At 40.9% G+C, this 16,388-nt stretch overlaps 1 long non-coding RNA gene across 1 annotated transcript in view; it reads right to left on the reverse strand.

Moving 5' to 3' along the window:
• The window catches only part of LOC132829689 (uncharacterized), a 35,555-nt gene extending 24,554 nt beyond the window's left edge, over positions 1 to 11,001 (reverse strand). Inside the window, exon 1 of the long non-coding RNA XR_009646254.1 lies at positions 10,979 to 11,001. This is a non-coding gene — a long non-coding RNA (uncharacterized LOC132829689). The remainder of the gene's footprint in view (positions 1 to 10,978) is intronic.
• Between the last annotated feature and the right edge of the window lie 5,387 nt (positions 11,002 to 16,388).

The following is a 16,388-nucleotide window of genomic DNA, read 5'->3' on the forward strand; positions in this document are numbered from 1 at the left end:
TCACATAGAGAAGTGACTGAGGATAATTTTAGAAGAAGTTGGCTTACTCTTCACAGCTCAGAAGGGGACCATGGAGAAACTGGTGTCAAGCAACTGTTTATAGTTAAGCTTATTAATTTTGTATAGTCTGTTGACTTCCGGGTGCAAGGATTCAAGACATGACAGAACAAGTTGGAAAGGGATGGTGTATAACCAGTGCCAATGGAGGGAAAATGGTTGACTAATGGGCCTAGATTTGGAAGTATCAATGAGGGTAAAAGTGAGAAGATGGGGAATGGGGATAAGGAAGTGAGGGGAGGCATGAGTGTTCATAGTGAAGAAGGAAATAATTGCCTTCCAATAGATAAGAAGAAGATAAGGGCAGGATTAAATTGTATGTATATAAATGCACAGAGTATTATGAATCCAAATTGAGGAATTTGAAGCAGAAATTGTTGGAAAGGGATATGACAGAGTAGCATTGCTAAGAACATGCCTCAAGCCAGAATAGGACTCAATACTTAACGACCCGGGTTATAAGACTTTCACTAGAAACAGTGTGGGTAAAAAGGGAGGAGGTGTAACAGTCTTGGTCAAAGGCAATATCATAGCCCTTGAACATGATGCTGTTCCTGAATTAGAATCTATATGGTTGAAGGTGAGAAACAGAAAGGGAGTGGTGACCTTCTTGGATATTTATTATAGGCTTCCAAATAATTGGGAGGAAATAGAAGGGAGCATTTGCAGGCAGGTTATTGAAAATCTGTTGGACAAGTAGGTCTGGGATAGTTGGTGATTTCACTTACCTTCAGGAGACAAGGGAAAAGGTAGAATTTGGTACATGGAGGGGAAAATTTCTTGCAATGTATGCAGGAGAACTTTCTGGAACAGCTCATTTTCTGTCCTACCAAGGAGGGGGCTGTGCTGGATCTGGTCAGAGGAAATGAGGCAGGCCAAATGCAGAATGTCAGAATGGGGGAGTTTTTGGGAAACAGCATTATAACATAATATGATTCAATATCAAGTCAGAAAAGGATAAAAATCAGAGAAGGATTAAGATGTCAGATTGGAAATAGGCAGATTTTAGGCATCTAAAAGGTCAGGTTGATTGGAAAAATGTTTTGTGACAATACAGCAACTGACAAAAAGGAGACTTTCAAAAGGAAGACCGAGGTATATACTCATGAGAAATGAGTGCAGGGTTTAACAAAGCTAGAGTACCCTGGATGACTGAAGGCATTGAAAGAAAATGAGGAAGAAAAATGAGATATATGATGCAATTCAGAATAATAATGGCAACAGAAATTATGTACAATAGCTCAAAACTAGCAGACAGGATAAGGCTGGAATAAGGAAGGCTACAAGGAAGCATGAGGAGAGGATAGTAGACTGCATTAAAACAAACAGGAAAATGTTCTTCAAACCTATTAATAGCAAAGCATTAGCGAAGAATAGAGTGAGATCCATAAGGAACAGGCAGGGTAAACTGCTCACTGTTACAAAAGATATGGCAGCGGTACTAAATGAATATTTTGCTTCTGTCTTGGCCAAATGAGCAGATGGTGATATTGACTGAGTTGAAAATGTGGATGTTGAGCAATGTCATGATAGATAAAGCAGAGGTGCTAAAAAGACTGCTGTACATCTCTATGACTCTATGGCTCTATGACTGAAAAATACTCCAGGTTGGGAGGTTGCCAGGCCCAGTTGGGATCTATTCTAGATTGCTGAGAGAGGTAAGGGAGCAAATCGCAGAGCCTTTGACAGAAATTTCCCTCTCTGAGTATAGGATTAGTCTTGGGCTACTGGAGGATTGGAAATGTGATGCTGTTGTTTAAGGAAGGGTTAAAGGATAATCCAGGAAACTACAGACCTGTCAGCTTGACATCAACAGTAGCAAAACTGATGGAGACCATTATAGATGATAATATAAATATACACTTCAAGAAAAAAATAAACCAGTACTTGACAGTCAACATAGCTTTGTTAAGGGCAGGTCATACCTGACAAATTTAATTGAGTTCTTTGATGAGTTAACACAGGCTGTGGGTGATGGTAGTGCGTGATGTTAAAAATTTGGACTTTCAGAAAACATTTAATATGGTGCCACATGGCAGGTTGGTTAGCAAAGTAGAAATAGTTGGGATTGATGGGTCCACGGCAGCATGGAATAGAAATTGGCTAAAAGGCAGGGGGCAAAGAGTGGGTATAAATGAGCATTTCTCAGATTGGAGACAAGTGGAAAGTGGTGTTTCCCCAGAAATTGATGTTGGGATCCTTGTTTTGTTGATCTATAGAAATGATTTGGAAATGGATGTTGAGGGCAAAACCTCTAAATTTGCAAATGAGAGTAAGCTATGGACAATTGTGAGCTGTGAGGATGATGCTGAGTGACTTTGGAGGGATATTGGCAAGTTGGGGTCAAATGGGCAGACACCTGGCAGATGAATTTCAATGCAGAAAGATGTGAGGTAATACACCTTGGCAGAAGAAACATGGAGGTACATGGCTCAGTAGTATAACTTTGAAAGGAGTACAGGAGAAGAGGGATCTTCAGATTCATGTGCTTAATTCTCTGAAAATGGCTAGCAAGTTGAAACAGTTGTTCAGAGGCTTCCAAGACCTTTGGGTTTATAAATAGAGGCATTGAGTATAAAAGCAAAGAAGTGATGTTACATCTCTACAAATCATTGGTCAGACCACATTTGGAGTATTGTGTTCAATTCTGGGCTCCTTCTTTAAGGAAGGATGTTAAAGCTCTGGAGAGAGTGCAAAGGAGATTTGCAGAATGATTCCAGGATTTAGGAATTTTAGCTATGAGGAGAGATTAGTGAAATTGGACTTATCCTCCTCGACACTGAAAAGATGAAAAAGTTTTTTACATGATAAATTCTGATTCCACAAGTGGTATGTCAGTATCTAGGGGATCACAATTTCAAGACCGTCAGCAAGACAGCTAGGAGTGAGATGGGGAGTACTTTCTTTACTCAGTGAGTTGTTAGGATTTGGAATGGACTGCCTAGGAGGGTGGTGGAGGCAGATTCCATAGGAGGTTTCAGAGAGAACATATATTTGAGAATTTTGAATCTCGAGGGCTTTGGACACGATGGGTCAAATGGCCTCCTTCTGTACTGGAAAATTCTATATAGTTAGGGCACCTATCCATGCAGTTTCAATCAATCAGAGCTCAAGTAGTGTTAAAAGTGACACAATTGGCCTTTGAACCCAATTTGATGAAGTTTCCTGATGAAGGGCTTTTGCCTGAAACATCGATTTTCCTGCTCCTCAGACGCTGCCTGACCAGCTGTGCTTTTCCAACACCACGCTCTCGACTTTGAACCCAAGATCGAGGGAGACAAGTTCAAATCCTATCATGACGGTTGTTAGAAATTAAATTAATCAATCTGGAATTTCACTTTAAATTCAGTAAGAGTGACCATGACGTTATCACTGATTGTTCTAAGAGCCTATCTGGCTCATTGATGTGCTTTAGGGAAGGTGATCTGCCATCCTTGCCATGCTGCCTAGATCTGACTTCAGGCCCACAGAGATGTGGCTGACCTTTCATATCCCTGTGAAGTGACCGGAGACAATAAATGCTGGCCTTGCTCAGCAATGCCCTGATCTGACAAAGGAAAAGTCCTGCACATACACACGTGCACATGCCCAGACAGAGACACACACAAACAGATTTCTGCCTTTGCCTTGCAACATTAATACTCCTTCAACCTCAAATGGGAATGTAAATTAACAAACATGAGGTTACAGACTCTTGTGGGATATGTAGCCAATAGGATCGAAGATGACAGCTTGATCCCTGATGCTCCCTGACTGGTCTTCAGTCTCATAGTCCTGAGAAAATGCTTCAGTGAAAGATGCCTGTTCATAGTTTCCACTTTTCGCAGTCACTGGGAACCTGACTCTGCTCTGAATGAAACTACAAACATTCTGACCTACTCAAGCCCGTCTTCAAGTTGGGTGCCAGTGACATTGATAGATTCTACCTGGTACCATGGCAATTACCCCACTCAGCTATTATTTCATTTGATGTGACCCTGTAGCCCAGATTGTTTATTGTTAGGGAGTCTTAGAGAGCAGGAGCTCCAGTCTAGACAAAAATGAGCGTCTCTCTCTCTCTCTCTCTCTCTAAGGCAGCTTGTTTTTTTTTATAAAGCACACATGCTTGCAGACTCGCGGTCTGGTTTATATTTGCTGGCAGTCAGGACTAAGAGTTCAGTTTCTGCATTGGGAATGTAATTGCTCTGATTGCTGTGTTGCTGAGACATGTCCCAACAGGGTCCACCTTCTTCACTGCCAATTTATTTGTTATCTTCGTTCTCTATGTCTCAGCAATGTTTGGAATTAAAAGAGGAGATAAAGCATCGGAGCTACACAGAGGAGGATTCAGGTGTGGATAGACAGAGCAGGAATCTGTGTTGCTGGGGTCTTGGGATATGGGCTGATCAGCTTCATTGTTTTCAATTATTAATACATAACACAGGAGCAGCTGCTGGCTTAATAAGCAAGAAAGTCTGTGGTTTCTAATGTAATATAACTGATCCCTGAACGATTTAAACCGCAAGATTGAACACAATTCTTCTCCCTGATTCTTTTTAAATTGTACTTTGAAAAATGAAGCTGAACTGAATGTTGCTTCTGTGGATCCAGATTGGGCTTATTGCTGTGAGCATGATGGTGTTAGTGGTTTACTATACGTTCATCCACACAAGGTACCCAGACAAAGTTGGATTCTCTTTGAGAAAAATATCTGACATGTATTTACAATATTATTTATGGGGCTTTAATCTCACAGATGTACCCACATGGTCTGGTTGTATGATTTTTGATGTTATACAATACGCACACATATAGCTGACTCACTACTATTCTATTGCACAGAGGTAGAGACTGCAGGTGAGTGCTATTCCTTGATACTAGAACATTATATGTTGTGACATCATGTCATTGACTTAAAGCTCAAGTATTTTGGGATCTGTGCCATAATACAACAGCTCCTCTTCAACTATCTATCAGCTCAGCAGGCTGGAGCATCTCTGTCTGCTAACTGTCTTATTCCAGAGCAAAGAGAAAACCTTCCATATTCCAAATCCCTAATCATGCGGATGCATTATGCAATGAAGGAAGGATAATTCCCTCATTCCCAATTCCATCTCACCGTGCACCCTATGAGGATCCTACTTCTCCCTGTCTCATTAGCTGCTTGCTTTTTAGGAGAACAACAGTGACATAACCCAAAGGACAGACAGACATGGGATGGATAATATGCTGTGGGACAATAAGTTTTGGGACCAGAGCCTCATCATAAGGTTGACAATGGGACTAAGCTACATTACTTTCAGAATACACGGTCAGTATCACAGAGTGCTTGGAAAAGCTTCACTCTCAACGAAATAGCAAATCTACCTCTTGTGACAATTTGTACTGACATTTCGGCGGTCCCTGATGTGCAAATGCCTCATGCCTACCTCCAGTACATTACATGGACCCCTTATTTTCTACTCCTACCAATGCTGTGGACAATATGTGGATCTGCCTTCATGTTTGCCACTCAGGATCCTTGGCATCATCAAACATTGAAATCATATTGTGCAGAAAGAACAGGAAAGATTAGAGTTGTAAGTTGGACAAAATGAATACATTATGATCTCATTACAATCAAGTTAGAAGTATGAGCAGGCAATGAGTTCCTGGAAAAGGACTGTATGAAATGTCTGATTCAACTGAGCAAGTCCTTACTCTAAGACCCTTTAGTCTTAGACTCTCTCTACAAGGGGAAAGAACCTATCCACCTCTCAGGTGCAGTCCCTTCAATAAAATTGCTTCTTATTGTTCCAAGCTCTAATGAGTACAAGCCCAACCTACTCAACATCTCCTCATAAACAGTCCCTCCATACCCAGGGTCAGCCAAGTGAACTTTCTCTGGACTGCCTCCAATGCCAGCATGTTTTCACTCCAATAAGGAACCAAAGCTGTTCGCATAATTCTTGGTTTGATCTAGTTAATGCTTTACATAATTTTAGCAAGATTTTCTTAGTTTTATACACAATTTTCATTGAAATAAAGGCAAACATTTCTTTTGCCTTCCCTGTGATCTACTGAACTTGGATATTAGCTTTTTGTGATTTCAAATTTCACTGTGCTCATGGAGTCATAAAGTCATAGAGTCAAAGGGATGTACAGCACATTGCTCCAACTTGTTCATGTTGACCAGATAGCCTAACCTAATCTAGTCCTATTTGCCTGCACTTAGCCCAAATCCCGCAAAACCCTTCCTATTCATATACCCATCTAGATGACTTTTAAATGTTGTAATTATAGCAGCTTCCATCACTTCCTCTGGCAGCTCATTCTATAAACGTACCACTCTCTGCATTGAAAAGTTGCCCCTTAAGTCCTTTTTAAATTTTTCCCCTCTCACCCTAAACCCACGCCATCTAGTTCTGGACTCCCCGATCCCAGGGTAAAGACCTTGCCTATTTATCCTATCCATGCCCCTCATGATTTCATAAACCTCTATAAGGTCACCCCTCAATCTCCGACGCTCCAGGGAAAACAGCCACAGCCTATTCAGCCTCTCCCTATAGCTCAAATCCTCCAACATTGACAACATCCTTAATAATCTTTTTTGAATCCTTTCAAGTTTTACAACATTCATCCGCTAGGTGGGACACCAGAATTACATACAATATTCCAAAATACTCAATATTCCAAAATATTCCAATACTCAATGCTCTGATCAATAAACAAAAGCATGCCAAACGCCTTCTTCACTATCCTATCTATCTGAGACTCCACTTTCAAGGAGCTATGAACCTGCACTCCAAGTTCTCTTTGTTCAGCAACACTCCCTAGGACCTTCACATTAAATGAGTAAGTCCTGCTCTGATTTGCTTTTCCAAAATGCAGCACCTCACATTTATCTAAATTAAACTCCACCTGCCACTCATTAGCCCATTGGCCCATCTAATGTAGATGTGATTGTAATCTGAGGTAACCTTCTTAGCTGTCCACTACACCTCCAATTTTGTGTCATCTGCAAACTTACTAACTATAATTCTCATGATCACATCCAAGTTATTTATATAAATGATGAAAAGTAGTGGTCTCAGCACCGATCATTGTGGCACACCGTTGGTCACAGGCCTCTCGTCTGAAAAGCAGCCCGCCACCACCACCTTTGAGCCAGTTCTTTATTCAAATAGCTAGTTCTCCCTGTATTCCATGAGATCGAACCTTGCTAGCCAATCTACCATGAAGAACTTTGTTGAACACCTTACTGAAGTCCATATAGATCACACACACTGCTCTGCTCTCATCAATCCTCTTCGTTACTACTTCAAAAAACTCAATCAAGTTTGTGAGACATGCTTTCCCACGAACACAGCCATGTTGACTATCCTTAATCAGTCCTTGCCTCCATGTGACACCAGACCCACAGTGATGAGTTTTTTAAAAGTTACTTCATGTGATATGGGTATCACTGGCTCGGTGAACAGTTATTGCTCACCTTTAATTGCTCAGAGGGCCGTTAAGAGTCAACCACATTGCTGTGGATCTCATAAAACCATAGAATCCCTACAGTGTGAAAACAGACCATTTGGCCTAACAATTTCACATGGACCCTCTGAAGAGTAATCGACCCAGACCCATTCCCATACCCTATTACTCTACATTTACCCCTGATTAATGCATCTAGCCTGCACATCCCTGGGCTTTGTGGGCAATTTAGCATGACCAGTTCCCCTAACCTGCACATCTTTGGACTGTGGGAGGAAATGGGAGCACCTGGAAGAAACCCACGCAAACATGGGGAGAATGTTTAAACTCCACACAGACAGTTGCCTGAGGCTAGAATCAGCTCCCTGGTGCCATGAGGCAGTAGTGCTAACCACTGAGCCACTGTGTCAGCCAAGAGAGCAATGGGATACACTCGATTAACTGAATCACTGATTTTTGTTCCTATCTTCCTTTCACATTCACTGCTTTAATTGCCTTAATTTGTACTGGAGTCATCTATCACAGCTTGCACTCTGCTGTCTACAATTACACACCTCCAGTGATACAATATAACAGTACATTAGAGGCTATGACATCAGCGCAATGGTTACTGCTCTGAAAGTGTTAGTGACTCATTGAGAATATATAATGAGGGTTTGTTCATTCTGTCTGATTCCAGCTTTATCCCTTGAAGCCTCCTACACCCCACACAGACACTCACTGCTGGAGCTGCCGACCCTCCCAGCTTGTACTGTGGGCTCCAGCACTGAACAGTATTCTCCAGAAAACTGTTGCAAACAATCCAGGATGAAGCTTGCAGCATCATTGAACAAAACCTCTTGTCTTTATTAACATTTGTTTGGAACACTTTTGTTTATCAGTTAGAGACATTTCAGAGGCAGCATTTCACGAAGGTGGATGACTCAGGCCAGGAAATCCTATCATAGAGCCATTATGTCATAAGTCATACAGCACGGAAACAAACTATTCAGTCCAACTCATCCATGCCAACTAGGTTTCCCAAGCTAAACTAGTACCACTTGCCAACATTTGGCACATATCCCTCTAACTGGGGAGGCACAGTGATTCAGTGGTTAGCATTACTGCCTCACAGCACCCCAGGGACCCAGTTTCAAGTCCAGCCTTCGGTGACTGTGTGGAGTTTGCATGTTCCTCCTGTGTCTGTGTGGGTTTCCTCTGGGCACTCCAGTTTCCTCCCACAGTCCGAAGATGTGCAGGTTAGGTGAATTGGCCATGCTAAATTGCCCAGAGTGTTAGGTGCATTAGTCAGAGGGAAATGGGTCTGGGTGGGTTACTCTTCGGAGGGTTGGTGTGGACTTGTTGGACTGAAGGGCCTGTTTCCACACCATAGGGAATGTAATCTGAACATTTCCTATTCATATACCTGTCTGAATGTTGTAATTATACCAACCTCTACCACTTCCTCTGGCAGTTTGTTCTGTCCGTGCATCACCCTCTGTGTGAAAAAGTTGCACCTCAGGTCTCTTTTAAATCTTTCTCCTCTCACTTTAAACCTATGTCCTCTTGTTTAGAACTCCCCTACCCTATGGAAAAGACCTTTACTATTTATCTTATCTATGCCCCTCGTGATTTTATAAACCTCTATAATGTCACCCCTCAGCCTCCACCACTCCAGGGTAAAAAATATATCAGCAGGAGGCTGGAAGAACACAGCAAGCCAGACAGCGTCAGGAGTTGGTCAAGTTAACGTTTTGGGTGTAACCTTTCTTCAGGCAAAATGTTTCAGCCTATCCAGAATTTCTCTATAGTTCAAACCTTCCAGTCCGGGTAACATTCTTTAAATCTTTTCTGCACCCTTTTTAATTTAATAATATCATTTCTCTGCGATCAAGGATAGAGTTGGGAACCAGAATTTATCTCCTTCAGAAACATAAAATATTGTTACACGATTATTCATACAAAGACTGGAAATGAAGCCAGACTCGCTTCTACAAATATCGGGAAAGAGTTCAGAAGATGAGCCAAGTGAACTTTAACACCCCACAGTGTGGTTTCCAGCAACTGTCACGAAGCCACCCATTGCCAGGATCGATACTGCTAGCTAGGACTGAAACTAGGCCTCACATTGTTGTTTTTTTCTGGTGGATAAAAAGTTAAAAAATGAAATGTCGAATCTGTCGGAGTGGAGGAATATTTCTATCAAGCATTGTGTATCAGGCAACTGCTGTACAACAGAATGATGGCTGCGTGTTGCTGTCAACTCACACCCATGGAATATTCAATACCCAGCCGCAAATCTCTGAGCTCTTTAACTCTTTTTAAATCACAAATGGCAGGACTTGCTCCTCTATCTGTGTTTGGAGAATCTTTGTGATTCTCTCATGTTACCTCAGCCTGATATCAGTAGTACTGGACCATGAATGGATGTAAATAGAATTAAGCTTCACATATTCTGTTGTTAATATCACATTAACAACGTAACCTCATATGCAACAGGTATGCTGCATGGTACTGGGAATGGTGTGATCCTTTATGATTTTGAGTTGATTTTTATTATTGTCACATATACTGAGATACAGTGAAAAGTTTTGTTTTACATGCTAGCTAGACAAATCATTCTTTACGTATGTATATCAAGGTAATAGAACACAATGCAGCATATAGTGTTGCAGCTACAAATAAGGTACAGAGAAAGATCAACTTTAATATATGAGATGTTTATTCAAAAGTCTGATAACAGTGAGGAATAAGCTGTTCTTGAACCTGTTGATACATGTTTTCAAACATTTGTACTTTCTGCCCAATGAAAGAGGGTGGGAGAGAGTGCAACTGAGTTGAGAGGGGGTTTTGATTACATTGGCTACTTTACGAGGGCAGCGGGAGTTTAAACAGAATCATTGGAGGGAAGTCTGCCTGAGTTGGTGGTGGATGCAGAGACACTAAATTATTTCAAAACTTATCTGGATCTGAACTTAAAGTGTTGCAAACTGCAGGGCTATGGGCTGTGTGCAGGAAGATGAAATTAGAAAGGAAATCTGGATGTCGCTGGGTTGGCATGGACAAATTGGGCTAAATAGCCCCTTCTGCTCTGTATCATTTCTATGGTTCTATAAAGAATTTACTTATTTTAATAATAAAGTATTGTTAAACATTATCAAAAGCAAGTGTGCAGCATAAAAAGGCAATGGCGTAAATAAGGAAAACAACTACCCTCACACTGTTAAAGATGATTTTGTATACTCAAGTTCCCTTTCTTGGATCTGTTCGGGTCTTTTTTTTTAAGAAATGTAACAGTGGAGCCAAGTTTTCTCCTTACAGAGTCCCTCCATCAAACTTCCCCTTGGAGGACAGGTGACAGTGAAAGCAAACTGTAGGGCGAAAGACGGGCCTCTAACCGTCAGATGGAACATTCAGAGTACGATATGAGTCAAAGCTGCCATATGTAATACAAAGGGCCAACTAGCGCATCTTTAAAAATCATTGTTTGTAACCAACTCACCTTTGACAGCTATCATCTTAAATGAGAAAATTGCAAGGTTAGGCATTTCCTTTTGGCAAAGTGGGGGCACAGCTTTCCACGGATAGACTTGTTCTGGGAATCTTGAAGTTCCACAGCAGGAGCCAAGTTGTGCTTGTCTTCAAAGCGAGGACAGATTCTCAATACTACTCAGTACTGTGTATGTCAGCCTGAAATTATAGTGGGACAGTATTAGGCAGTGGGACAGTATTAGGCTGTGGGACAGTATTAGGCAGTGGGACAGTATTAGGCAGTGGGACAATATTAGGCAGTGGGACAGTATTAGGCAGTGGGACAGTATTAGGCTGTGGGACAGTGTTAGGCAATGGGACAGTATTAGGCAGTGGGACAGTATTAGGCTGTGGGACAGGCACTAGCAAATCAAGATTGCAGAAAACAGGCAATAATTTGCTGGATTTGTATACAATAGTAGCTGATTCTCTGTGACCCTCACATTCCTGCCGACTCTTATAGTTGGATCATTCAGCCACCCAAAACCATATTCACCTGCTTTATTTCTGTTCTGCTGTTTCTTTATTTTCAGCCTCTCTGATTTTTGTTGCTTTCATTTTATTTATTATAAGCCAAATACATATTCTTCTTTAGCAAAGAATTGTAACTCTTTCTCATTACTGGTTCCGCTTCCTCCTGGCTTTTACAGGTAGTGGAAACACCTCACTAAACAATTAATCTGAAGAAGTGTCTCAACTCAAAACATGAACTCTGTTTCTCTCTCAATAAATACTGCCAGATCTGCTCAGTTTTTCTTGCACATTCTGTTTTTATTTCAGATTTCCAACACTCACAATGTTATGCTTTTGTAATAAGACAGTGATGTTCCTTCAACATTAAGCCAGTTAGCCAGGATTAATCCAATGAAGTGTGTGTTGAAACTGCACTGTCAGAAACCCACTCTCCTCAGCACTCCCAGAGTTTCCTGGTGAACGTGAAGCATCTTCATTACAAACAGATAGACTGCACAAATGATAGATATAAGTTATAACTTAAACCTTACTCAATGGAATCTCAAAATTAAAACTTTTCATCTTATACTTATTTGAATTAGGATGCAAGAATCAGACTTCCAAAGAAGAATCACTGTTTTTTAAAAAAAAGGAAGGTGTTGATTGGTCGATCCATCATTGACATGGAGATGCAGCAGGAAGAGTTAACTGTCAATCTTAATTCTCAGACCAAAGGTGACTTTGATTGGTCAGTGCGTTACCATGGGAATCCAATAAACTTTCATCACCCATGTTGAATGAAGAAGATGCTTTTCCTTTAGTGTTAGCATTGATTTGAGTATCAGAAAGACCCTTTGATAGTTAGACAAGTCAAAAAGTTAACATATTAATCAACAAGGTGATGTCAATGTTCCCAAATTCTCAAAATAATGCACTTTTGATCGGATATAAAGTAATCTAAAAGGTAACTTAACTCTGCCTATCAACAGTCCATGCTACACAGAATGCTGAGTTTGTTACAATGATAGAAGGTGGGGTTTTGAATTTTATATAAAATCAAGGTCAAAACAAAACAACTCAGAGATTTGGGATTTAAACAGAAAGTTCAAAATAAAAAAAAGTACATTTAATTAACTGGATAGTTTGTCACCAAGTAAAACCTATTTAAATTCTTAATCATTATTTACAAAGAGGGAGGACCTATCAACAGTGGCATCCTCAGAACCACCATCCACATGGAATCTTGCTCAGTGCCTCCAGGGGAGGCTGCTGGCTTTTGGAAAGTGACACATTGAATGTATGATTGGAAAGGCTTGGAAGCTATACCAAACAATCCTGTGACTGGATTTCACATCAGAAAACACTTAATTATAGTTATTGGAGGAAGCTGAGTCAACCGAACAGCAGTTTACAGGAACAAATCCATTATAGTTCTACTACCTGCACATCCATAGGAAAATCCCAAACCAGCCCCACTGTTCCACTTGTCCCTGATAGACCTGTATCAATCCCAATTTAATCCTACTACCCTGCATGCTCTCTATAGCCCTGTGTAATCCCAAACTAATCCCACTGCTCATTTCTCTCCCAGTAGTCCTGAATCAATCCCAAACCAATCCCACTGTCACTTTCTTTCCCTATTACCTTGTATCAATCCCAATATAATCCCGTTGCCCACTGTTTCCCTGTAGCCCTGTATCTGTTGTCAAATTAAACTCACTATCTTCTTCTTTCTCTATTGCCTCCATCAATCTCTAACTAATCACGCTGCCCCTTTCTCTTCTGATAGCCATGAGTCATCCCAAACTCATCCCATTGCTTGTGATTTTCCCATACTACTGTTTCAAATTAATATCCAATTTTCTAAAAAAATTAATTATTATTGGAACTCTCTTTCAAATTACAAATCTTAACAGTAAACACAGAGCGTGCACTCAATACTCTGGAATCTGTTTGTACAGGGAGTGCTGCTGATAGATGAAGTGACCTGCCTATATTTGCAATGACCCATGCAGTGAGCAACTGAACACTGAAAGCAATGTCTGATGACACTGTTGTTGTTTGAAGAGGGGTTGGAAAAGCATATCAATTGTAATTGTGAGGTCTGACCCAGAGACCGTAGAATGCCTGGTAAAAACATCAAGAAACAATGAGTCATTCTGGTGACTACTTCATTTTCCTCGTTTGGTCAGTAAGAAACTTCAATGTATTTGCAACAGATAAATCCTCACTCTCAGACATTGGATGATGAGGATATAATCTGCGAAAATGTTCCTGAAATCTGCAACTCCATTCATGTCGGAAAAATGGCTCTCTTTGTACTTTATTTCAGATAATTGATCTTTGTGCTGTGCCATCATTATATGCAGCCAAACAGGGGCATTTATAGGAATTTTGGTACATAGTCATGAAATATTTTGGCAATTGTATCAAAATGGTAATTTAGAAATTAATTTATAATGGGAAGACTGAGGCTGACTGGAGCCATTCGAAGTGAGATAGCAGTCTCAGGTTACTAATACTCTAGGATGGTTCTGATATCTCCAGGGGTTAACAATTAAGCTCCAGAACACTGCTTCAAGCAAGTTGCATGGAGAAACATTGCAGCAATAATGATTTTTTATTTTGTTTCTTTTCCTTTGTAGCATTTATCAATTGCGCAAGTCTGAAACAAATGGCTGTGAGTCAAAAATCATTTCATTGGGTAATGAAGCATCTGCTTTCCAATTGGCTGGGCTAGTGAGGCATTATTGAGGTGGCCAATAATTGAGAATGTGGTGCTGGGCAGTTAAAAACAAGAAATCATGTCACAAAACTCCAGGAAGATATCTATTCAAAATTGGCAACTTGATAACAAGATGCAGACTTCCAAAATGTTTCAATTTGATGATAAGGCTGAGCCAATGAAAGGATAGATGCTGCGGTGAACTAAACTGGCAAATTTTGCACGTTGCAACAACAATCATATTCAGAGAGAATCTTTCATGTAGCGAAACATCCCAAGGAGCTTCACAGGTGCATTAGACCAGAAGACCAGAAGAAATAGGTGCAGATGTAGGCCATTCGGCCCTTCAAGCATGCTTTGCCATTCATGGCTGATCTGAAATTCCTCATGTCCATTTTTCTGTGTTTGTCCCATAACCCTTGACTCCCCCACTGATCAAGAATCTATCTCAGCCACAGGAATTTTGCCCCAGCTCTCTGCAAGAAGTTCCAAAGACTCACAACTCTGAGAGAAGAAATTCCTCCTCATCTCAGTCTTTTATTCTGACACTAAGCCCTCTGGTCCTAGACTAACCCATAAAGGGAAAAGTCTCAACTTACCTTGTAAATCCCCATTAAAAAAAACAACTTTTGCTGTTAAGACAACTCCTCTGTACCAGGGATCATCCTAGTTAACCTTTTCCAAACTGTCTGCAGAAATATATTTTCTTAGTTAAGAGGACCAAAACTGCTCACAATACTCCAGATGTAGTCTCATTGGAATCTTGTACAGTTGCAGACAGACTTCCCCATTCTTATACTTCAATCCCCTTGAAATGAGTGCCAACATTCCATTAGCCTTTTGATTGCCTGCTCCAGTATATTATGAATTATTGCAAAACAATATGTGACATTGAGCCATGTAAGGAGATATAAGAACAGATGATCAAAAGGTGAGACAAAATAGTAGGTTTTGATGAGTATCTTAAAATAAGAAAATGAAATAGAAATGATGACTTGTAGGAATGAAATTCCAGAGCTCTGCACCTCAGAAATCAAGGTGAAACTGGTTTGAAGATGAGATTGGGAATTAAGGAAGGTAAGAGCTGGTGTTGTGTTCAAGCAGGAGAGAGGCAGGGTTGTGGCCTCTCTTCCGGCCTCATGAATTGGATTCTGAATTCATGGGAATAAGGAAGATAATTTCCCTGCTGTGGAGCACAATGGTCCTCTATATCATTGGCTCCACCACTTGCATTGTGCTGATTGAGAGTATGGGAACTAAGTCACTGGTCTCCCTCTGCTCAGTATTTGTTCAGCCAACTTTCTCTCTTGTTTATCTGAACCAGCCACTGGGGTAGCAGCAATCAAGCAAAAACACACACAGTTCCAGAGGGAAAAATGTTTGCCATATCTCGACTGGACACGACAATGGCAGGAAGGGCAGGGAGTCTCGGGAACACTGGGAACCACAGCAATGAGGTGTTAATTGGAGAAGGATATCCGACCTATTTTTAATCAAAATCAACAGCTCTGCTAATCTGAGGGTTTTCAAAAATCGGACTCCATTCAAATTTGAAGTGTGTTGAATGCATGAATCGCACGTCAGAAGTGATGGGTCTGAGCCAATGGAACAGACTAAGGGAGGAAGTGGTGGGGGTGGAGATGAAACTGACAGAGAAAACAACCATTTGAAAATAGAATGCAGCTGGAGAAGTTACTACTTTGCTATCTGTCAGGAGAGGGGGAATGGACAACAGACTGAGGATTCACAGCAGACACACAGAGTTTGTAATAAAGAATATCACAAAACTATCATATTTTTTGATTCATGACTATTTTTGTGTGGTACCTTAAATGATTCTTTCTGTAAGATGACTCTCATATGCCAGCTGACTGGTCACAGTACCGCATTCTGGGAGGGGTGACAGGCGCCTTCGATTGGCTTGGGTGTAAGAGGCATCTTTGTCATCTTATTGCCTCAGCAATCACACAATCAAGACTGGTAGTTCTGGCTGTGCTGTCAGAGATGCCACACTTAGCATATGTTAAACTAGGGCTTCCCATGGAAATATTGTGTCGTCAGGCTCTGAGGCAGCAATGGGTTCTATAAGGCTCCAAGAGAAAGTGAGGACTGGAGATCGGAGCTGAAAAATGTGTTGCTGGAAAAGCACAGCAGGTCAGGCAGCATCCAAGGAGCAGGAGAATTGATGTTTTGGGCATAAATT

Source organism: Hemiscyllium ocellatum, chromosome 29 (assembly GCF_020745735.1).
Source record: "Hemiscyllium ocellatum isolate sHemOce1 chromosome 29, sHemOce1.pat.X.cur, whole genome shotgun sequence".
Taxonomy (NCBI): Eukaryota; Metazoa; Chordata; class Chondrichthyes; order Orectolobiformes; family Hemiscylliidae; genus Hemiscyllium; species Hemiscyllium ocellatum.